The sequence below is a fragment of the Mirounga leonina genome, unplaced genomic scaffold (genome assembly GCF_011800145.1).
Source record: "Mirounga leonina isolate KUSES-001 unplaced genomic scaffold, KU_Mleo_1.0 Mir_179, whole genome shotgun sequence".
Taxonomy (NCBI): domain Eukaryota; kingdom Metazoa; phylum Chordata; class Mammalia; order Carnivora; family Phocidae; genus Mirounga; species Mirounga leonina.
In genome coordinates this window covers 4,662,051-4,686,727 of record NW_023270466.1, presented here as the reverse complement: position 1 = coordinate 4,686,727, position 24,677 = coordinate 4,662,051, and the positions used below count along the sequence as shown (strand labels likewise).

General features: G+C 39.3%; 2 pseudogenes; one reads left to right on the top strand and one right to left on the bottom strand.

Annotated features, from left to right (window-relative positions):
* Positions 1-3,523: 3,523 nt before the first annotated feature.
* LOC118023357 lies at positions 3,524-5,506 on the bottom strand (annotated as a pseudogene).
* A 1,636-nt stretch (positions 5,507-7,142) lies between these two features.
* LOC118023368 lies at positions 7,143-8,941 on the top strand (annotated as a pseudogene).
* The last annotated feature ends 15,736 nt before the right edge of the window (positions 8,942-24,677 follow it).

Genomic DNA, 24,677 nt, shown 5'->3' with positions numbered 1-24,677 from the left:
TATTCTAAATGTGATCTGGTCTCCCTCTCTGACTCACTGTGCACCAGGGAAAAAAAAATCCACGTTCTGATTTCAGAAAATCCACATTCTGAAAAATGTACCCCAATCTAGTAACTGTAGTCTGCACTGATGTGATGATTTAAACAGTCTGCTACATTTTTGCTCAATAGCCCTAGGTAGAAAGTCTAGTGTACCAGAGTTCTACCTACTCTCTTTGTTTCTCTGAAACATGACTTTGGGTGTAAAAAGAACATTAGTGGGTCCTCGTGGTGTGAGATTAGTGGGGAAGAAGCCCCAAACTTGTATGTTACATCTGTGTAATGTCTTCTGCTCCAGTGTCCCTGTCCACTTGCTTTGTTGGGCACCCTGATGCTGATATCTGTAGATCATGAACTTGTCCACTAACTCTACTGACTTGGTCATAGCTAGCTGGACTCAAGGACTGGCTCTACCTTATCTCAGCTCTCAGTGGCCCTCTCTGTCTTCTGGCCACAACTTTACCCAGCCTCTTGCCTGCTTCCATAGCTTCTTCTGGGGGGCCACGAGGCCATACCACAGTTGATCCCGTGTCAAAACTGTTGGCTGCCAACTCAGCATCCATGTTACAAAAGAACCATGAGAAGCTTAGGATGACAACCCAAAAGACAGGCTCCAGGCTCTTAGGTGAAAGCCTAGACTCAGTGAGGGGAATTTTGCTGGACTGACCCAAAAGTGGTGTGGCTGGAAGAAAGTATTTTGAGCTTATGAAGCAGAAAATGCTGAAACCTGTAGAAAGAGGGGGCATTTAGCCAGCCAGTCTACATGAAAGAATGGGCTTCTTAGAGTTGCATTCACTTCTCTGCAGCACCCAGGAGGGACCTGAACTGGGATGCCTTGGGGTTGGGTGGAGGAGGCATCCTGAATGGTGGTATTGAGAGCAGTTGCAAAGGACTCTGGGATGCTTGCCTCAGAGACTTCAGGATGTTGCCTGTCTTCAAGAGAGATACAGATGGACAATGAGCCTATCAGAATAGATCAGCGTGAAACAAAAATACAGAGCCCTCCTTGAATGCTCTGGAAGGTCTAAGACTTCTAAAATTAGTCCTGGTGGTGTGAGGGTATAAGAGAAAACCCCCAAAATCTACTAGAATGGAATTTCCCACCAGCCCAGCAAGATGGGGTGTAGAGCCGATTACATTTGTTTAGGGATAGAAATAAATGTGCTATTTCTCTCACTCTAGTGTGTGAACTAAAATTGTTACTCACATGTAAGAATGTAAATATATATATAAAGAGAGGTCAGGAAAAGAGAAGGACTGAATGGTTTTCCAGAGTAACCTTTGCTGGGTGGTAGGGGTAAGCTGCAAGAGGGGAATGGCAACAGGGACCTTTCTGGTTTTATTCCGTATTTATTTTTATTGTTTAGATAATTACACAAGAATGTCACTTGTGTAATAAGCACGTACAATCAAAAGAAAAAGATTGCATCAGATGATCGCTGTGAGTTTCTGGCAGGCCTGTCATCCTCACCACTCTGTGATGAAGTCCTCCAAAGCAGCTGCAAATGAGGGAAGCCCAGCTCTGCATGCCAACTTCTCACCTCACCAGCCATAACCCTACACCGCAGGACCTTGCTGCTTTTCCACCTTCACCTGTTGGGCTCCCTACTTGCCCCTTAAAGTCCCCTGAGGAGAGCTATCAAAACACACGAGACACCTAGACCCCATTCCCAAAGACTTGGAGTCAGTTTTTCTCAGGAGGGCCCCAGGCCTCAGAGCTTTCCAAATCTTCCAGGTGATTCTAATAGCAGCCAAACTCAGAACCATGACAGACACTTCCTGGGGGTCAGCCTGAACACAGCAACTGTTTCCCACCTCACTTTGTCCTGCTAGACCTTCTGCCTCCATCCCAGTCCCTGCTATCTCCTTCTCTCAAAATCCTCTCTCTCTTGCAAGACTTCCCAAATCCCACCTTCTTCAAGAAGGCTTTGTCCCCTGGCTGTGACCCTTCCTTCCTAAGCACCCCCATTAGACTTTATTCATCCTTCTTGTGTGATCTTTATTTTGGCACATTTTGCACTGTAACTAGCTGGGTGTTTGCTTATGTACAAGACTGGAAGCTCCTTGAGGCTGATGGCCAGGGTTTATTCCTCTCTGCCGGGTCCCTTGGGGATACACATACATACACAAAGAGTGGGGAACCAAATTGCCCGAATCTTCACAATTATTTTAGTCAAACTCCACCCACACAGACTAAAATACAAAAATGTTTGTGGGAAATGGAAGGATAAATGAATCATATTCATTTTCAGGAAAACACAGCTAAATGCTTATTCCTTGAAAATATATTCTGCAGTTTAAATGTCTGTGCACTTACTGTGCGTGCTGGAAGTCCAATGGAGAAACTGCCCGTTGATGGGATGGGATCTAGGTGAATGGAGGGTCTTGGATTTAGAAATTCTGACTTCTTTGAAATGAACTCATAAATTTAATCTTCTTAATATCCTCTGGGAGGAAAAATATATCCAAAATTTTAGTTTAGTCCTACAAGTACAGAGAAAGCAAGTCCCAAAGAATCTATGAATGCCAATTAAGTGGGGAAGGAGAGAAAAAAATATATCTATCCTTTCCAAAATATGTACTCATCTCAAACTCTGATTCCTGGAAATAAGAGTGCTAATGGAAACATTGCCATAAAGTGGTGGTGTCCCATGGTCCTTGTCAGGATGCAAACCTGAATTGAGCAAGCCTCTGGATTTAGCTACCAGCTTACAGGAAACACAGGGACAGATAAATAGTTTAAAGGACAGGACAGGGGTGCAAGCAGCAAAATCCAGACTGGGAAAGTCTGTAGGGTAAATGATCTGGGTGTGTCAACAGATAAATTTCCAAGGGGGATAGAAGAGATAGAGAGGTAAGGTAAAAGAGAACTTAGGGGCATTTTCAACCTGCTGCAACACATTGCCTTTATTATGGTCCTGATTCAAGCAATAAACTATAAAACAAAAAACATTTATGAGGCAATTAGGGAAATGTGAACACAGAAGTTGTATTTGATAATAGTAAAAACTTACATATTTTGTGATAATGGTATAGATATAATTATTATATATTGCTATATATTATATATAATACCATTATTATATATATTATACATATGTACACATATAATGGCATAATATATAACAATATATTAATATATAATGGAAGAATTAATTATATCATTATATGTTAATATATGAGAATATATATCTTATTATATGTCATAATACATTATTAATATAATATATAATTCTATATTGCCATAAAATGAAGGTATTTCATGTGTTGTCTGCTCTACCAGCTCTTTTTTTTTTTTAAGATTTTATTTATTTGACAGAGAGAGACACAGTGAGAGAAGGATCACAAGCAGGGGGAGTGGGAGAGGGAGAAGCAGGCTCTCCTCTGAGCAGGGAGCCCGATGCGGGGCTCGATCCCAGGACCCTGGGATCATGACCTGAGCTGAAGGCAACGCTTAACGACTGAGCCACCCAGGTGCTCCTGCTCTACCAGCTCTTGACAAAACTGTTGCGGTCTTCGAGAAGAGTAATATATTCCCGGTGCTCCAGGGCTGTGCTGGGCTCCACCTACTCATCTGCAGAAGTGTTATTCACCACCCCGTGGTCCACCAGCAAATCCATTAGGTGGTCATAGAAGGCCCAGGCCAGGGACTCGGTGTTGAGTGTGTAAGTCATGTCCTTCCATTCAGACTCGCCAGTGGACTGAAAACTCACTTTCCTGATGGATAAATGTCATTTTTGTCCTCCTCTTCTTGTCCAACCTCATCTTCTGGATAGTGACAGTCCAGCACAAGGAACTTCTTGCCACCATTCTTTATAACTTCAGCCACAAAATTGGGAGTGGACGTCAATCAGGCTCCTGTTCTTCAACCTTCTGTCCTTGGGAGGGCTTCTCCTCCCCATGAAGGATGGGATGGTGGGATGCTCTTGTAAATGCTCTTGTAAATGTTTAAAATGACAGTGATCTTTTCTCCAGCAATTTTCCACACTAATTTGGCTTCTTCGCCATTCACTTCCAGCTCCCAACTTCCAGACATCTTTGGGAAAGGACTTATCCTTCTGTATCATCTTTTTCTCCTTGAAAATATATTCTGCAGAGTTTAAATGTCTGTGCGCTTACTGTGTGTGCTGGAAGTCCAATGGAGAAAGTCATGTCCATCATTTAAGAATTCAACAAATTTGTCACCTTAGGTGTGCAGCTCCCCACAGCCGTAGGCACAGGACCTGGCACAGCACACGGGAGTCCCAGTCCCTCGGAAGGCAGCTCCGCAGTGGCGGACTCCTTTGGGCACCAAGGTGGTTTAGTCTTGAAATCTTAGAGCAAAAATGTAGAGTTGAAATTATATAATGTCTGGGATTTGCTTCAAAATAACCCTGGTGTCAGGGAGTAAGTGAGGGTATAGACAAAATGAGATTGTCCCTGACTTAATTTTTGAACGAGTACCAGGAGTTTATTATATGATTCTCTACTTATGTCACATTTTTGCAAGAGCATCTAAAGTACTAACAAAAAGATATTAAAACATATTACACTAATTTAAGTAAAAGCAAATTACTAATAAAATCACACAATCATCACATTTTTAAAAAAACATCTGGGACCAGTTTAATGGATAAAAACTGTCTGGGTTGCCCAACCTCTTGATTCCTTGTAGAATCCAGGTAAAGCATTTTCCAGCTAATAATTGGAGGGGGGTAAGCGCTTGAGGGAGAAATGTTGATTCAAGAAAGTATTTGGTTCTTGCCTTAAAAGCTGATTAAAACAGAAATTAGAGTTTCAAAAAATTAAGGCAGTCTGGAGGGGAGGTGGGTGAGGGGGAAGGGATAAGTGGGGGATGGGCATTAAGGAGGGCATTTGATGTAATGACCATTGGGTGTTATATGCAACTGATGAATCACTAAATTCTACCTCTGAAACTAATAAAAAAAAATAAGGCCGTTTGACTTAGGATAAAAAAAACCAAAACACTGCCTGGTAGTGATAAGCAAACATCTGGAGGTTACAGAGTGAAAAATTGAGCAGAGAACAATTGGTTTTTACAAACTTTCAAGCCAACTGGGGAATAAAAAGTGGTAGAGAAGAGAAATACAAAATTGGGGGAAATGCCAAATCAGAGGGTAGGGGCTGGATTGCACGGAGATGACTGGTGAGATGTTGGTTGCTATTCTGTCATGGCATTTGCAAGGACACCCACAAGCCCCATTTTTTCCAATCTAGTCGTGTGTGTAAGATGAGAAGGAATCCATAATCTGCCTTTGAACATGAACTTCTGGAGAGTGACCAACAATGAAGAGAAAAAAAAAGGTCAATGTCAAGCTGAAATGGAGCAAGCAGAAGGGAAAGAAGTCAGCATGGCTTGGCGTAAAAAAATGTATAAACCCCCCCCCCCCCCCCCCCTCTGAATTCTTCCTATTCCTGCCTGTTCTCAGGGCAGGGCATCAGCTATACTGGTTACCTGAACTGATCATCCCAGGAAAGGGTTGTTGTAGGAAAATGAACTGAGAAAAGAGAACAGACTCCAAGTGACTCAGGACAAAGAAAGAACTTGTGGGGTCACTGCATTCACATCACCTGACACACATACGCTATAAGAAAGGATTACCTGGGCTTCCAGGAGTGCAAAGCCAGCCAAAGAGGGTAAGTGAAGGGAGAGAGGCAGAGCCCAGCAAAAATCAGGGACATGCAGGTGAAGGTGGTGTCAGAGACCACCGAAACTTCCTTCAAACATCCACCTCCCAAAGCATATCTGGGGTCCCTTGAAATCATGGGCAGCTGCACTGTGTGTCTTCTATGTCAAGTGTTCTCATGGGATTGTCCCTTCTATACTCATGGAACCTCAGAGAAGCCTCAGGAATGTCTAGACAGGGCAAGATGGAGGCCAGAGGGTGGGGAGTACATAGGAGACTTGGCTGAAATTTTGCATGCGAAGCTGTCAGACATCTGGATACAACTGATAAAATGCTTGATGTGTGGAATAGCTGTGTTAGAGACTGCAGATGGTTCTTAGAAATCTAAAAATATTTTTTAAAAAATTAACTCCAGAGAAAGCAAAATTTTGTACAAGAAGAGAATGTATTTTCAATACATTACATGGCTCAGTGTGAATAATATTCATGTTACCATAATAATGTAAGCAATGGAAGTTCATTTATTAAAAAAAATTAACAACTCTATTGGGTGAAAGGGTGGGACATTTATGTGGGGAGGTAGGTAGGCTAAATTCTCAATTTTCATAATATGAAAACAAAGACTACTTAAAGGTGGTTGGAATCAAGAAATTAGCAGTATATTGGCTGGTTATTTTGAAATATGGATCTAAATACCACAAGAAATATTAAGAATATTTGGAAGTGGTTGCCCCTGGAAAGCTGAAATTGAGGACAGAAAGCCTGAGGCAAGGAATGCTAGATTCCTTTCTTTTGGGAGGGGGAAGGCAGTTATATTTGAGCTTTTAAGCCATAAACATATTACTTAAATTTAAAAAAATTAAAAAATGTGTAAGATATTTGTGTGTCACTAATGACTGGACTAGTCATTAGTAAATTCTTCTGATTTTTAGAACCTATAATTCTCTACCAAAATATGTAAAAGCTTTCAACATAGTGTCTGGGGCAGAGGAGGTGCTTAGCCACTGTTACTTACCAGAAGCTTCCAGAGTCACAAATACTGTGCCTCTATTGGGAGTGGCTTTGTCGGTTGAGCATGGGCTTCCACTTTTGACATGAAAATCTGCTTTAGCTCTCTGCTTTGCCTTTGTGCTTGTGTATAGACATGGGTCTATGTGTTACACTGTTGTCAATCAAAAAAAGACTTTTTTTTATTATGTTATGTTAATCACCATACATTACATCATTAGTTTTTGATGTAGTGTTCCATGATTCATTGTTTGCATATAACACCCAGTGCTACATGCAGAACGTGCCCTCTTTATTACCCATCACCAGGCTAACCCATCCTCCCACCCCTCTCCCCTCTAGAACCTTCAGTTTGTTTTTCAGAGTCCGTATCAAAAAAAGACTTTAAAAAATAATTTTGTTGGGACACCCGTCACCGCCGCCGCCACCACTTCCACCTCTGCCGCCACCCACGATGCGTGTCGCCACCATGAACCAAGATCTTCGCAGGGAGCGGGAAGCCGCTAGCTTCAACCCAGAGCTGCTCACTCACTTCCTGGACTGCAGCCCTGCACCACGGACAGATTGAGAACCTGATCCTGAATGACCCAGAATTCCAGCACGAGGACTTGAATTTCCTCACTCGCAGCCAGCGTTACGAGATGGCTGTTAGGAAGAGTGCCAACATGGTGAAGAAGATGAGGGAATTTGGTATCGCAGACCCAGAGGAAATCATGTGGTTTAAAAAGAACTCATCTCTGAGGCTTGGAAACCACAGCCACTTAACGATCCCGAAACTCAGGAGTTCATTCTCAACAGCGCTAATGTGACCTCCATCAAGTGGTGGCCTGGTGGACTTGGGAAGACTTCAAATCATGCAATAGTTCTTGCCCAACTCATCACTAAGGGGAAATGCTACGGATTATATGCCTTCATCGTACCCATTCGTGAAATTGGGACCCATAAGCCTTTGCCAGGTATTACCGTGGGAGATATCGGCCCCAAATTTGGCTATGATGAGATGGATAATGGCTACCCGAAGATGGACAATTATCGTATTCCCAGAGAAAACATGCTGATGAAGTATGCCCAGGTGAAGCCTGATGGCACATACCCGAAACCTGTGAGTAACAAGCTGACCTACGGGACCATGGTGTTTGTCAGCTCCTTCCTTGTAGGAGAGGCCACTCGGTCTCTGTCCAAGGCTTGCACCATTGCCATCCGATACAGCACTGTGAGGCACCAGTCTGAAATCAAGCCAGGTGCACCAGAACCACAGATTTTGGATTTTCAGACCCAGCAGTATAAACTCTTCCCACTCCTGGCCACTGCCTATGCCTTCCAGTTTGTAGATGCGTACATGAAGGAGACCTACCATCGAATTAATGAGGACATTGGCCAAGCGGATCTGAGTGAACTGCCTGAGCTCCACGCCCTCACTTTCACCTCCTGGACAGCTAATGCTGCTATCGAACCCTGTCGGATGGCGCTTGGCGGACATGGCTACTCCCAGAGCAGTGGCCTTCCAAATGTCTATGTCACTTTTACCCCCACCTGCACCTTTGAGGGAGAGACCACCGTCATGATGCTGCAGACGGCTAGGTTCCTGATGAAAAGTTACGACCAAGTGCACTCAGGGAAGTTGGTGTGCGGCATGGGGTCCTACTTGACTGACCTGCCCACTCAGCGCATCCAGCTGCCGCAGGTGGCCGTGTGGCCAACTGTGGTGGACGTCGACAGCCCTGACAGCCTAACGCAAGCATACAGACTTTGTGCAGCCAGATTGGTAGAACTTGTTGCAAAACACCTTCAAAATGAAGTGATTCACAGAAAAAGCAAAGAGGTAGCATGGAACCTAGCTTCCGTTGACCTTGTTCGAGCAAGCAAGGCACATTGTCGCTATGTGGCAGTTAAGCTCTTTTCAGAAAAACCTCAAAATTCAAGGTAAATCTGTCCATACTGTCTTAAGGAATTTATGTCTCTTGTATTGTCTGTATGGAATCAGTCAGAAGGCAGGGGATTTTCTTCAGGGAAGCATCATGACAGAATCTCAGATTACCCAAGTAAATCAGCGCATAAAGGAGTTGCTGATTGCAATTTGCCCAGATGTTGTTGCTTTGGTGGATGCGTTTGATTTTCAGGATGTGACACTTGGCTCTGTGCTTGGCCGTTATGATGGGAACGTGTTATGAGAATTTGTTTGAGTGGGCCAAGAAATCCCCACTGAACAAATCAGAGGTCCACGAGTCTTACTTCAAGTACCTGAAACCACTGTAGTCCAAGCTCTGAAGGGTCGTGGGAACAAGGGCCATTCGCTCCAGAAAGAGCTGGACTCGACACCCTTTACACTTGTCACACAAAGCTGCTTGGGATCTTGACCAAACTCAGAGAGCTATAGAGCAAGTGATAAATTGAGCCCTTTCCTCTTTTTATAAATGAAGAAAAAAAATGAACAGATTTCAGAGATTAAATGAAAAAAAATGGAAAAAAAATAATTTTGTTATTGAAGCATAACATACACATGGTAAAATACACAAATCTTAAGTGCGCAGCTTGGTAAGTTTTTTGCAAAGTGAACACACCTACATAATCAGTACTGATCAAGAAGAAGAACATTACTAGGAGCCCTACCAAATAACTATCCCCTCCACCCTCTCCAAAGGTAACTAGTACTCTCAGTTCCAAACCAAATATAGTATGTATTCTTTTGTGTCTAAACGTTCCTTTCCCTCAAGTTTCTTTATGTAATTCATCAATTGCTATTTACCACAATGTATCTATGTTCATAGGTGAGTAACACTGCTGTGAATAATCTGAATTTCTGTTGGGTAATTACCTATGGGAGGAACCGGATGCCACAGGTGTTCTTAATGGTCAGCATTAACAGATACTATCAAGTACTCCTCCAAAGTGATTTTTCCCAATGTACAGTCCCAAAGGCTATATATGACTGTGGCCACGAACCTCAGTTTTGCCAACAGTTATATTGTCAGCTTAAAAAATACTAGGCTCCTCAGTGAGTGGTATCTTATTATGGTTTTAATTTCCCTTTCCCAGTGGACTAATAAGTAGAGAAATTTTCATAGATTTTATGATTTTCTTTTTATATTTTTAGCTTGGCATTCATTGTGCATCTTGAATCCACAATTTGATATCTTTATTCAGGTTTAAAAAAATTCTCAATCACCATCATTTCAAATAATACTTTTATTCAATCCTCCTTTTCCTTCTGGGACTTCAACAAAGCATAGATTAAGATTTTCTACCATGCCTCTTGTCTTGCCCTTTTCTCTAGATTTTCTATTTTCTGGTCTCTTTGTGCTTCATTATATATATGTATCTGATCTAATTTATAATCAAGTGTCTAATATGACAATAAACCCATTTGACAAGCTTTTAATATCAATAAATTACTATATTTTTCAGCTCTAGAATTGTCATGTTTAAAATATTTTCCATTTTACAAAAAAAATCATCTCATTTAATTCCTCAAACATACCCAGAATCATGTTTTTCAAGTCTGTAGCTGATAACTCTAGTTTCGGGTTACTTTTTTCTCTTTCTTTTCAGTCAACTGATTTCAAATAAACTCTTGTATTCTTATATGCCTGGTTATTTTTTTAAATATATATATATTTTTACTTTGGAATACATTTAGATGTACAGAAAAGTTGCCAAATTCAGAGTTCCCATATATCCCTCATCCAGTTTTAGTTTCTCTTCATGTTTTCATCTTACATCATGATGGTACAAATTTCAAAACGAGGACACCAACATTACTATTAACTGAATTCTAAACTTTTCCTGGCTATTCTTGATTGGTGTCAGGCATTTTTAATGATTGTAATAATTGTAAAGACAATTTGAAGCATTGATGCCATTATCTTTCTACAGTGAGAATTTACTTTTTCTTCTTTTGACATGTCGCTGAGTGAAGGGAAGATCATCTTATTCCACACAGGAATTGAAATAATCTGAACATGGATTTCAATCATCCTGAGGGCCAATCCATGTCTGGTTTACCTTTATCCTTTCTACTGTATCCATTTGGAGTCCCAACCAAAGCCCTGGGAGGTTTATCACGGCTACTCCTTGTTGGTTCGTGAACTCCATTTTTTCCCCCATATATGTGAGACTACCAAAAGCTCTGTCCAGCTTCTTAGTCTTGCAGCCCCTACTTTCACTTTCAGAATTAGTAATGAGCTTGAGGGGAAAAGTGTTCCCATATATGCACATCTTACATCCCTTGGTGTCTTTCAGATCTTGAACCTGCAAATTTTCCTGTCCTGTCTACTCTCTGATGACTTCAAGTGGAATATATATATATATATATATATTTTTTTTTATTTATATATTCATCTATATCTATATATACTTTTTTTTTCCTGAATCCAACTTGTCTAGTTGTTCTTAGAGGCTGATTTGGCCCCCAAATAGACTAGCCATTTACTAGAAGTTAAACTTTCAAAAAAGTTTTTTTAATTTTAAAATTTGTGGTAAAATACACATGCCACAACATTTACCACTTAAAAATATTTTTCCTTTTTTTCAATTTAAATTCAATTAATTAACATATAATGTATTATTGGTTTCAGAGGTAGAGATCAATGATTCATCAGTCTTATATAATACCCAGTGCTCATTACATCATGTGTCTTCTTTAATGTCTATCACCCAGTTACCCCATCCCCCCCCATCTTAACCATTTTTAAGTGTGTAGTTCAGTGGCATGAAGTACATTCACACTGTTGTGCAGCCATCACACCATCCATCCACAGAATCCTTTTTATTTTTTATTTTTTAAAAAGATTTTATTTATTTATTTGAGAGAGAGAGAGTGCACAAGCGGGCGGAGGGGCAGAGAGAGAGGGAGAAGCAGGCTCCCCACTGAGCAGGGAGCCCAAGGCAACATGGGGCTAGATCTCAGGACCCCAGGATCATGATCTGAGCCAAAGGTAGATGCTTAACTGACTGAGCCACCCAGGTGTCCCCAGAACTCTGTTTATCTTGCAAAACTGAAACTCTGTACCAATGAACCAACAACTCCTCATTCCCCTCTTCCCCCAGCCCCTAGCAACCACCATTCTATTTTCTGTCTTTATGAAAATGACTACTCTAAGGATTTCCTATGAAGTGAAATCCTACAGTATTTATCTTTTTGTGGCTGACTTATTTCACTTAGCATAATGTCCTCGAGTTTCCTCCATGTTGTCAGCATTTCCCTCCTTTTTTAAGGCCGAATAATATTCTACTGTATGTATATATCCCATTTCGTTTATCCACTTGGGTTGCTTCCCTCCCAGGGCTTTGGTTGGGATTTCAAATGGATACAGTAGAAAGGATAAAGGTAAACCAGACATGGATTGGCCCTCAGGATGATTGAAATCCATGTTCAGATTATTTCAATTCCTGTGTGGAATAAGATGATCTTCCCTTCACTCAGCAACATGTCAAAAGAAGAAAAAGTAAATTCTCACTGTAGGAAGATAATGGCATCAATGCTTCAAATTGTCTTTACAATTATTACAATCATTAAAAATGCCTGACACCAATCAAGAATAGCCAGGAAAAGTTTAGAATTCAGTTAATAGTAATGTTGGTGTCCTCGTTTTGAAATTTGTACCATGATGATGTAAGATGGGTTGCTTCTATCTTTTGATTCCCGTGAGTAATGGTATTATGAAAATGAGTGTATAAATATCTGCTTTCAACTCTTTTGGGTACATATGCAGAACTGGAATTGCTACTTTTTGGAGGAACCACTGTTTTCTAATGGCTGCACCATTTTACATTCCCACCAACAGTGCACAAGTGTTCCAATGTCTCGACATCTTCTCCAACACTTGTTATTTCCTTTTCTTCTTTCATTTTTCTTTTATATTAGCCATCCTAACAGATGCAATATGGTATCTCATTGTGGTTTGGACCAACATAATTTTGATGTTTATTGCTTAAATTTGCAGTTTGGATTTTATTTTATATCTGTAGATTATCTTTGGAAGGAACCGGTAAGTCTCCCTAAATAGTGTGTAGCAGGGACTCAGCTTGAGCTGAGCTGAATATTTTATTTGTCAGAGCTTCCAGGTGAACTGATGTGATAAGCCAGTTGGAAGTCTGTCTTGATGATGGTGAAGCCTCAGTAAAGGCTAAGGGCTATTCTGGTCCAATGTTGTCTGTCACTTATTTCTGCCCCAGGCCCATTCCCTTGGACTCCTGTATCCCTTGGATCCTAAGAAAAAGCTCATATTAGTACCAAACTAAAAAAGTGATTTTGATTAAAATCTGTTTATGACATTGCTTTGTGTCTCCCTAAGACACAGTGAGACAGGAAGTCGTCTGGCTCTGAGTACATCTTCCAAAGTGGGAGCAATTGGGTTATAAGACACAGCGAAGGTGGTCAGAGGTGGAGTGGAGTTTGTCCACATGCTTGCTCTACTCACAAGGAAGCTGACTGTGTTCTGAGGGGCAGTGGATTTTTGCTGCAAGGGACAGCAGCGCCTGGGGGATGTCAAGAAACATCTGACCAGACTTGTTAGTAAGCTCATCCGAGCCACCCTTGATTATGTCAGAAATATTTAGGGGAACTTTTTATAGAGAATAAATTTAGAGTACGAAGGAGAGAACTGGTTGGGTGAAATATGGACTATTTTTGTTAATGTGACTTCATTTGTACCCAGAGCTGGTGAAATCTCAGGAAACTTAAGATGCATGCAGGTAGAAGGTTTTGGGATCTAGTTGTTAAAAAGAGGCTAGCTGGAGCCTGCTGGGTTTAGCAGCAATCTGAGGAAACCTATCCCCTAGTTCTTCACACACATTCCTGAGACATAAATCACCCACATTTCTGGAGGCCATTTCTTCCATAGCATTTCTCACTTTGTTGTACTAAAAAAACAACAACAAACCCCCCTCATGTTCATATATTTTCAGGAAGTGATATCATATGTACATAATGGTAGGATTAGCCTCAGGATTTTGCTCTATTGAAAGACAACAAAAGAAAGCTTTGTCAGTAATTACTCACAAACTTATTGTTGGTGTCATGTAACTGTATATGCAGTGATTGCACCAGAAAAACAAGAACTATATGCAGCTGTGCCTAAGTCCCAGCACAACCCACGTATTATCAGTAATAATGGTAATCAAACTAGCTTATTCTTAGGCCCTTAAAAGATCTTGGTTTAGTTGTAATGCCTATGTTAACTGTCTAAATACAATTTGAAGTAGGTCCACTTTTAATACCCAGTGTGAATAGAAGGGAAAGTGGGGTGTGTGTGTATGTGTGTGTGTGTGAGTGTGTGTGTGTGTCCGACCTACAAGAAATCTTTTTCTGTATTGGTAAAAACATGTGAACACATACTTACATGCAAACACTTTTAATAGAAACCTAGAATATGGATGAATATGACATAGTTTTTGCCCTCAATGAACATAAAATCTAATTAGACACTGTTTATTTCACCTGGAGAACAGAACTTCTTAGGAATGGGATAAAGTTTGGATTATAACTTGAAGTACCAGATGAGCTAGAGCTCAGGTTTGATCAGGCCTGAAGGGTTAGCAAGAGTCCCAGCACCAAAGGTTAAAGCAACAAGGTGGAAAAACAAAAGCTAGTTAGGTTGAGATATCCCTAGAAAGCCTGAGGGAGAATTTGTGACATAAAGTTCCAGTTGCTTTGGCAAAGAAAATGGCCAGAATCTTTCTAAGAGCAAAGGAGAAAGCTGATCTCTAAAAGTAAGGCAACCACATTGAAATTTTTGCTTTGAGTCTCCTATGTGCAAAAACTGTAACTTTATTTTCTATTACTGAACTCATCTTTCTCTGGAGTCCTCCAGCTGATGTAAACTTGCCAAATTGAAGGTAACCCAATCTCTTTTGGTTTAAATTCAAGTTCAGTTCAAGGTTAAGTCTCTATCAGGATGGCTCCTCTCTTCCCTCCCCTCTTTAATCTCCCAAACTGGAGGCTATGTGTGTGGGGGTGGGGAGCAGGGTGTTCCCACTACCTCCTGGCAGTAAGAGCTGGGAGGACAGAAGTCTGAATACTATGCTTGGTCTTCACAGGTTCTTAATACACTAGGGCCAGATAATAAGGAAATGGTGACTTCTGGTTCTACTGGGTACTGGCACTGGCAGCTGCAGCATGTGTAGGTAGGATAAGTTATGGTCCCTTCTTTCCTCATGGATAAGATGCCATGTTGATTGTTCTTGGGAATTTGTCAATATCCCCAAGTTGGGCCTAACTTTCTTTCTTGTTCTGTAGATTTGGCAAGGTCTTGCCAAGTCTACCCTGGAGTCCTAGGTGTGGGCACACCATGTTAGAACCCCAGTGGTTTCTTTGCCCCACTGTGGTAGTTCTCCCTGGCAAGCTAGCTAGCCTTTTCCTTCAGTTATCTTTTGTGCACCAGCTACAGCACTTGCAGAAACTGCTGGAGCCTTCATGTAGTGCAGGGAGACTAGGAAATGACATTTTAGGCTCATCTGTTTAAAAATCCCATATTGCCCTTGCTATTCTACTGTGCTTGCACATAAGAAAGTGGAAAGCCAGTCTGGATGTTCTCAGATTCCCCTTCATCTATCCAAGATTTCCATCAGAGTTTTTGTTGTTTTACACTCTCCCTTTGCCTGAGCCTAGGACTGTCTGGGACTCTGGCCGACTTCTCAGTCAAGTTTCCATTTCTCTATCTCCTCCACCCTGTCCTGTCCATCTTCTCTAGTGAAGAGGCCCTTTCTTTTCTCTTGGGTCAGAACTTCCCTTCTTCATCCTCCTCTTTTTTTCAACCCTATGTCCACATAAAGACACTGTTTTCTGAGTAGACCAGCACCACTATATAATGGAGATATTTATTAAAGGAAAGACATAAAAATATATAAGGAGGAATTCAGAGGAAAAAATTATTCTCAAAAAAGCCTGGCTTTGAACAATATTGTCTTCCTATGAATCCAGAATAATCAACTTTGTGAATGCAAGAAGTATTATGATCTCTTTATTGAAGGAATATCTATCCCTGCTTCCCTGGGATAATAGTCTCATGAATTATCTCAATGGGAGATAATTCACAAGACACTTTATTTGCTGGAGGATGAAAAGTACTTTGCATCTATTTTCAATGTACCCACATACCCCCAGCTACTGAGTAGATAAATGCTTCTAAAGTTCCATCATGCCCATTTTTTTAAATTGTTATGTTAATCACCATACATTACATCATTAGTTTTTGATGTAGTGTTCCATGATTCATTGTTTGCATATAACACCCAGTGCTTCATGCAGAACGTGCCCTCTTTAATACCCATCAACAGGCTAACCCATCCTCCCACCAACCTCCCCTCTAGAACCCTCAGTTTGTTTTTCAGAGTCCATCGTCTCTCATGGTTCATCTCCCCCTCCGATTTCCCCCCCTACATTCTTCCCCTCCTGCTATCTTCTTCTTTTTTTTTTCTTTTTAACATATAATGTATTATTTGTTTCAGAGGTACAGATCTGTGATTCAACAGTCTTGCACACTTCACAGTGCTCACCATAGAGCATACACTCCCCAATGTCTATCACCCAGCCACCCCATCCCTCCCACCTCCCACCACTCCAGCAACCCTCAGTTTGTTTCCTGAGATTAAGAATTCCTCATATCAGTGAGGTCATATGATACATGTCTTTCTCTGATTGACTTAATTCGCTCAGCATAACACCCTCCAGTTCCATCCACGTCGTTGCAAATGTATCATGCCCATCTTTTCTACCATGTTCTTCTTCAGTGTGTCTACTTTGAGTTGGGCAATAAAAAAAAGGCAACTAGGGGCACCTGGGTGGTGCAGTAGGTTAAGCTTCCAACACTAGGTTTCCACTCAAGTTGTGATCTCAGGGTAGTGAGACAGCCCAGTGATGGGCTCCACGCTCAGAACAGAGTCTGCTTAAGTTTCTCTTTCCCTCTCTCTCTGCCCCTCCCCCTGCAAATAAATAAATAAATCTTAAAAAAAAAAGACAGGTAATTATACCTCAGGAGTATGGACAGGTGTCCTTAATAAGTAATCACTTGGAGTGATGTGTGGGTGCACAGATACTCACAGGCTCTCCATACATCCTACTCCATGTTATAACTTTGATATCAAATGGTACATGTCACTAGGTTACTTTTTCAAAGCATTCCCTTGAAGTTCAACTTTTATTTTCTTCTTCAAGCAATGATGCAGATAAGATAGAATATCAACTCATCAAGGCAAGGCTCTATTTCCCAAGGGCTCTTCTCATGTAATTATTTTTTTATCTGAAAAAGAATTTAAGGAGTATAAATTCTTCCTAGACATGAATAAATCATTTGTTTTATAGGTGAGTTTTAACTTCCTAATTACTCTTGCCTGAAATTCTTCCTACACACTGAGTTAGATTTTCCTTTTAAGTACAAGCCAACCAGGAGACAATTGGAATTGCTGAAATTTGCCCATAAATAACAATAGTCCTGTGGAGTTTATGTTCTAATCCTGGCTATTTCCATATTGTCCATCATCACAGGCATAAAAGAATAGAATTTTGTGGAGGCAAAAGATAAAATTAATTAGGAATGGCAACCAGATTGTAATGCCTTGATGTGCCTTACATTAATTTAATTAAAATATAGTTGATAAATACTTATGTGCCAGTCATTGGGCTGGAAGGAGATGCAAAGATGAGTTTATAATATTTTTAAATGATTAAGTATTAAAACCATCACTTACTAATACATAGATAGCTGGACCTATGTTAGGTCAGTTTATTACAAAATAAAATATAATTTATTCAGTAACCACTGATCAGATCTGGCTTCCTCGCCAAGGACTGCGCCCTCCGACACAGGAGCAAGTAAGATGTTATTATCCTAATTCATAATTCTATTACTAATCTCACCATTTTTATCCCTCTGCATAAGGATTTGCTGTGAGTCTTTAAAAAAAATAAGATTCATAACTATTTTAACAAGAGTCAACAATAAATTATCTGGATTTGCCAGGCAGTGTTTAGTGAGAAGGGCTTTATGTGAAGTGGTGGTTCTTTGAAGATGTTCTCATTGCTGCTTGTTTCAGAAGACAATTCATAGCATTTTTAGTCTTGGTAGCTGCCACTTCTCTTCAGCTTGAAAACATTTCTTGCAAGGTGTTTTATTTTTTTTAATCATACAGTAGAAACAGGAAGATAGAAACTTGTGCTCTTGGTGAGTAAGGGCTGATGGCATAGATTCATAAAAATAACCACACACATTTATATAGGGCTTTCTATTTCATAAAGTACATCTGCATATATTATTTTATTTCCCTCATAATAAGAACTCTGGTGATATCAAAGACTCTTAAAATAGGAAATGGACCACTGGCTTGGAGCCCATCAAAGTCACAGATCCAGGATAGGAAATGGATTTCCTTTTGGTCTAAGGAATAAAGTCTCTCTTTGATTCTTTTTTTTCCATGCCATGCTGGCCTTTTGAGTGTATGTGCCTTGTTCTTATTTAGATCATTGGAATAAGTACTCTTCGAACACATCTAAAATAAAAGGGAAGTTATAGTAAAGGGGATTCAATCCAATATATCAAATCTGTGAAGCTCCAAGCCAGGGCGAATTTGCTTCCCATGGACTGTAAGGATACATTTTATTATGTCTCTATCCATACATAGTGAGATGTTTCTCCTGATCCATACGAGGCCCTTACTTTATTACAGAGCCGCACTAGCTCATTATAGTGTAACAACACCAGGTGATGGATGGACTTGGAAGACTATAGGCAGCGGAGGAAGGAAAGGAGGAAAGGAAAGAAGGAACAAAAGCAGAAGACCAAGAAATCCTGCATTAAAGAAAGGGAGAGAAACAAATCAAGTGTGTGAGTAGGGAGGGACTGGGACAGGGGTGGATATCCAAAGGCCCTCAGCTTGATTAGAAAGGATCTGATTATTTCTTTAAAAGAAAATCTTATAACCATATAACTTGTACAATCTTTAAAATGATCTATCTAAATAGGAAAAAAATTAGCAGCAACTATGCTAAACATTAATAGTGATTAATAATTCTGAGTTGAAATATGAGTGATTATTATTATTGTTGTTTGCTTTTTTGCACTTTTCAGATCACACAAAACGAGACCAAGTCACAGTCAGATCAAATAAACCTTCACAAACTCCTTTTTGGCTTTATTACTGACAACTGGCAACATCATTCTCTCTCTGGAGAATTGTTTATTTAATTGTTTTAACTGCAATCACTCACAGCCATGACCATAGCATAAGTCAAACAAGTTTGTTGGACACGTTCTATGTGCAACTTGTGCTGAGTCAAAGAGAAAATTTAGAGAGCATTTTATAAAGTGAGTTCAAATTTCTAATTCCTAAAATAAAGCTATTTTTTTTCTTCTGCAAGCAATGCTTGTATCCCTTTGGTTTATTTCTGGTCTTTGGAAAGTAGAACACAGTATTAGTAAATGTAGGAAAACACATTTATGCACCCTGGAAAGTTAATGTTGATGCTGGTCATTGTCCAAATAAACAACTGAACTGAACTTTATTGAGATGAAAGAGTTATTACAGTTAACTCCCAGAATTACTTGGTTCTGTCTGGATTCTTGTTTTAATTGATTTAAATACTGTATGCTATCAAATTCCTGTTTCCCAAGTTCAAAGAGAAGTGGATGATCCAGAGAGATGAATGTTAATGATAAGAAAAGGACAAATTCAATACTCCCAGACTATCCAAATAAAGCACAATATATTTTGATCCTTGGCCTACTAGGGAAGGAATTTAATCTTTAGTAACATAAAGCTTTTGGCTCAAGATTTTTAGACCGCTGACAAAAGAAGATGGCTGTGAACAATTTATACTTGTAAAAATAATTTGTAACTCATTATTTATTCTTAAATAATGAACTCATACTTATTTAAGGCCCAGGCACATGGATAATATTGCCACAAGATTTACTTGCTTGTTTAAATGGAGTTGAAACCTTTGGTGTTTGGCCTTTTTAGGCATTTTGCAAGCTGGGAGAACGAGTTTCTTTTAGTTTGATACCAGAATCAAGTAATAAATCTCAGAACCTTTGGTCATTATTGTGCATTTTTATAAGAGAGAAGATCGTTTTTAACTTTTTAAAAACTCAATTGGTTGCAGTTCATTCTATTGCTCATTGACTATCAATATAATATGGGCATGTCCCCAGCCTAAAAGCAGAGTGTTTACTAGTGAGGGCTTTGGAGGTAGTCTCACCTAGTTCTACTTTGGCAAATCTCTTTCCTCTCTGAGCCTCATTTTCTGCATCTGTAAAACGGGGATTAAAATGTCAACCTCTCAAGGTTATTACATGAATTAAGCGAGATGATGTAGGGAAGGCATTAAGACAGTTTCATAATACACATTTAATTTTCAAGAAGGGGCTTACTGCTGTTTTGTTATTAACAAAAATAGCTTATCCAAAACCAACCAATCCCCCAGTGTCCTTATTGAAAACTTACCTGAAGCCATTTCTAAGCTGCCATTCCCTCCCCCACCCCTCATGTCTCTTTCATCTGCTCATTCAAATCTCTTATTTTGGATGTCATTTCCCACATAATCACTCCTTTCTTGAATCTCTTGCAGATCTTTCCCCCCTTTTAAACAGGCTTTTCATGCAGCAGCATGGATGGACCTAGAGGGTATTATGCTAAGTAATATCAGTCAGACAGAGAAAGACAAATGCCATATGATTTCACTTATACGTGGAATCGAATAAAAAAAAAACCAAAAAACAAATGAACAAACAAACAAAAAACAGAAACAGACCATAAATATAGAGAACAAATAACATTGGGTACTTCTTGATAAGATGCATTGAAAAGGATAGAGAATCACTTCTGTGCAAAGAAAAATGAAACGCAATGCATAACCTGATTCTAATCATGAGGAAACAAATCCAAATTGCTTGACTTTTTCAAAAATATCAAGGACAGGGCGCCTGGGTGGCTCAGTCGGTTAAGCATCTGCCTTCGGCTCGGGTCATGATCCTGGAGTCCCGGGATCGAGTCCCGCATCGGGCTCCCTGCTCGGCGGGGAGTCTGCTTCTCCCTCTAACCCTCCCCCCCCCCTCATGTGCTCTCTCTCAAATAAATAAAATCTTAAAAAAAAAATATCAAGGACATTGGGGAGAAATGAAGACTAAGAAATTGCCACAGATTAAGAGACAGAAGAGGCATGTCAAATAAACGCTTACCGCATGTGATTCTGGATTGGACCCTGGGTGAGATTTTTCTTTTCGCTCAAAATGACATTAGAATAATTGGTGATATTTGAATAAAGCTTGTAGATTAGATAATAGTGCTCTATCAGTGTTGAGCTCCTGGTTTGATCATTGCCCTCTGATTTTGTAAAATAATATCGCAGTTCATAGGGGGTATGCACTGAAGTAGTTAGATGTAAAGAAGCATCGTATATGCAACTGGATCAGACAGCTAAGAAAAATAAAAGGTATAGATATTTACAGAGACTGATAAAACAAACATGTAAAATGATAATAGTTGGGAAATCTATGTGAAGCATATACAGAGTTCTTTGTACTGTTCTCACAACCATTTCACAATAAAAAGTTTAAAAATTGGACTTTTTCTATGATGACAGCCATGATTAGTAGTGTGCCACTTAGATATTTTGGGGGAAAAACTGTAATCTGCTCCTATTAGGAAAAGTGACATTTTAAACAATAAGTCATTAAAAAATGCTTTTAAAATAGAAACTGTCGCAGAAGGAACATTTTGCAAATGAATGTTTGAAAATATTTCTTATTATCACGACTTTTTAAAAACTTTATGAGTGTACCCATAAGAAACTGCTATATCTGCACACTTGAATGCAAACATGAAAATAAAATCCTCTAACCCATTGAAAAGTCTTCCAAATGTGGCAGTTCAGTAGAATCCCATTCTACTGTTTGTTATGCAGATAATATTGCTGTATAACAAACCACTCCAGGGCTAGGTGGCTTAAAATAATTTAATATTATCTCTTACAGTTCTGGGTATAGACAGGCTTAACTGGTTGTTTCTCACTTGGGGCTCTCTCACGCAGCTGCAGTCTTAAGGCCACTGGGGCTGAAGTCACCTGAGGATTTTTTCATTCACATGTCTGGTGTCTGGACAAGGTTGGCTGGAAGTGTTGGGGGCTGGCCAATCTTCTCTTTCCTTCCCTACCCACATGAATTGCCTGAGTTTCCTCACAACCTGTCAATCTCTGGGTACTCTGTCTTATACGGTGACTGCCTTTCCCCAGAGCAAGTGTTCTAAGAAAGAGAAACAGATGAAAGTCCAAAGGCTTCTTCTGACCAAGTCTCAGAAGTCAAGCAGCTTCACTTTAACAATATCCAGTTGACTAAAGCAGTCCATATTAGCCAAGATTCAAGGGAGTGTAAGAAAAGACTCCACCTCTCAGTAAGGAAATGACTTGCATTTACAAGGAGGGAAAGAATTGATGGTGGCCATCTTGAAAACAAGTTACCAAACTTTTGAATCCAACTTATTAAAAATACCAAAAAAAAAAAAAAGTGACACATTATGATTACTTCATAAGGAGAACATATTGACATTCAGAGAAAATGGATATGTATTAGTCAAACTTTAAGAAAAGACTATGATTAATTGGTTGATGGGATTTAAAAATGAGTATCAGGATTTAGTCATTACAGTCAAGCATGTACTTCTTCCTTTTGAGTATATCTTTGTGGGATAATATTTTCAGCTGTGACAGACAATAAACTGAACTTAGCACAGAGTTTTGAATGTCTATATCATAAAGCATAGAGTCAAATTTTTATAAAAGGGAGCATATTCCATTACTTATTCTCACAAAAGTATTACTATTAATAATGGTATTATTAAAAGAAAAACTTTTGACTAATATAAATGTTATAAAATATTAACTAGTTTATATCATTTCTTTTAACTTTTATTTTTGTATATAGCTTAGGTACATAATCTGTCTGTACTTTATGGGTACACTCATAAAGTTTTTATGTTCAACAGAGGCAGCCTACTGTTGTGCTAAGAACATAGATTCTGGAGCGAGATGCCCAGATATGAATTCTAGTACCACTATTACTTGCTATGTGACCTTGGACAAGTTACTTGACCTCTCTGTGCCTCAGTTTTCTCAACTCTAAGTAGAGGCAATGATAGTACTTATATCATAGTTATGAGGACTGAGTTAATATAGATTCAAGCATGTAATATTTAGCTATAACTACTACTATTTAGCAGTATCTTTTAAAATAAAAACCTGCAGTCCATTTGACCAAACAATTCTATATCTAGGTAGAGCTAGGATTTGGAGAAATGCTCTTGTACAAGGATGTTCATGGATGCATCATTTGTAATAAGGAAAAATAAAACTGTGTAAATGTATAAGGGAGGAGTTAATAAAGTATGGTAGACAGACACAATGGAATACTTCATAGTAGTTCCAAAGAGTGAGGTAAATTTACATGTATTGATGTGGAAAAATCACGAAGAAATTAAGTTAAAAATCAAATTATGGAATTATGGGTACAATATAATTCCATATTTGTAAAAGATAATCATAAAATTAAACCATATACCTCTATATTTATTTATAGTTGTATATAATATAAATATTTGTATGTTTATATATGCAAATAAAAAAGGTCTAGAAGCATATATGTCACACTTAGTTTACAAACAAGTGGGTTAAACAGGACTGTGGGCTGTTCTCTATTTTAAAAATGTTTCATAAGAATGTATCAATATAATGATTGTATAATTTAAGATCAATTTTTAAAAGTGTGAGAGTCACTTATCGGTTGTGGAAGGGGGAATGCATTGAACTTGATAATTAGTTATATAATTGTGGTCAGAATGGGGAAAACAGACAAGTAGGTTTTTGTTCTTTCTTAAAGACTGCATTTCACCCATTAACTTCAATTTAGTAAGAACTTTTATCTTTTTCTTTTCTTTTTTTTTTACTGAGCCACCCAGGCATCCCAGTCCTGTTTTTTTTTTTTTAATTTTTTTATTAATGTATAATGTATTATTTGTTTCAGGGGTACAGGTCTGTGATTCATCAGTCTTAGACAATTCACAGCGCTCATCATAGCATATACCCTCCCCAATGTCCATCACCCAGGCACCCCATCCCTCTCACCACCCCCTCACTCCAGCAACCCTCAGTTTGCTTCCTGAGATTGAGTCTCTTTATGGTTTGTCTTCCTTCGTCTTGTTTCATTTTTCCCTCCCTTCCCCTATGATCCTCTGTCTTGTTTCTCAAATTCTTCATATCAGTGAGATCATTTGATACTTATCTTTCTCTGATTGACTTATTTCGCTTAGCATAATACCCTCTAGTTCCATCCATGTCATTGCAAATGGCAAGATTTCATTTTTTTTGATGCTGCATAATATTCCATTGTATATATATAACCACATCTTCTTTATCCTCTTTCCATACTTTGACTATTGTGGACATTGCTGCTATAAACATTGGGGTGCATGTGCCCCTTTGGATCACTACATTTGTATCTTTGGGGTAAATACCCAGTAGTGCAATTGCTGGGTCATAGGGTAGCTCTATTTTCAACTTTTTGAGGAACTTCCATACTGTTTTCCAGAGTGGCTGCACCAGCTTGCATTCCCACCAACAGTGTAGGAGGGTTCCCCTTTCTCCGCATCCTTGCCAACATCTGTCCTTTCCTGACTTGTTAATTTTAGCTATTCTGACTGGTGTGAGGTGGTATCTCACTGAGGTTTTGATTTGGATTTCCCTGATGCTGAGTGATGTTGAGCACTTTTTCATGTGTCTGTTGGCCATTTGGATGTCTTCTTTGCGAAAACGTCTGTTCATGTCTTCTGCCCATTTCTTGATTGGATTCTTTGTTCTTTGGGTGTTGAGTTTGATAAGTTCTTTATAGATTTTGGATACTAGCCCTTTATCTGATATGTCATTTGCAAATATCTTCTCCCATTCTGTCGGTTATCTTTTGGTTTTGTTGACTGTTTCCTTTGCTGTGCAAAAGCTTTTTATCTTGATGAAGTCCCAGTAGTT